Genomic DNA, 673 nt, shown 5'->3' with positions numbered 1-673 from the left:
AACGAGTTAACCCCATCCATTAAAAACACTGGATGTCGTCACCATTTTATCCCCATTTACAAACCACACATATTGATGATGGTAAATAAATCTATTTTTATTTGAGAAAAATATAAAAACGTTTATTTTGGCGGTGCTTACGCTAAGGCGGCCATATGAACAACAAGACAAACGCATGTAGCTAGCTAAGCAATCTGTTTGAATTTTTCTTGAAAAACGTGTTATTTGTTAGTCTTTTTCTGTAAATTGACAGTAGAATGGTCTTGTATCTGTGTTAAAAGATAGCAGGGAGTATAATAGAGGCAAAGCCACTAATGTGAGAGTAATTTGGCCAGATGGCCATGCAGTGTTAGCTTATTCCTGGGAAAAACAGCAGAGTATGTCTGGGCAAAAGCTATTATTCAGAATGGTGATGGAGAAATCCACATAGGCCTACAATAATTCTAGGTTTCCCTTGTAAAATCGAATTTCCTCCCCAAAACTGAAAGGAGTCTATGATGTAACAAAGTATATGACGTAATTTATTATTATTTTGTTAGTGTGTTTCAAAGTTCTCAGTTCTGAAAGAATGAGACTTTGCCTCAGCTTCATCAAAAATGTTTATTTTTTGGTACTTAATGTGTATTTATTTAAAGAGCCCATGAGATAAATAGGAGATTATATCATATCTATT

This window comes from Salvelinus alpinus, chromosome 17 (assembly GCF_045679555.1).
Source record: "Salvelinus alpinus chromosome 17, SLU_Salpinus.1, whole genome shotgun sequence".
NCBI lineage: Eukaryota > Metazoa > Chordata > Actinopteri > Salmoniformes > Salmonidae > Salvelinus > Salvelinus alpinus.
The sequence above is the reverse complement of the archived record's forward strand: the minus strand, read 5'-3'. Positions refer to the sequence as shown.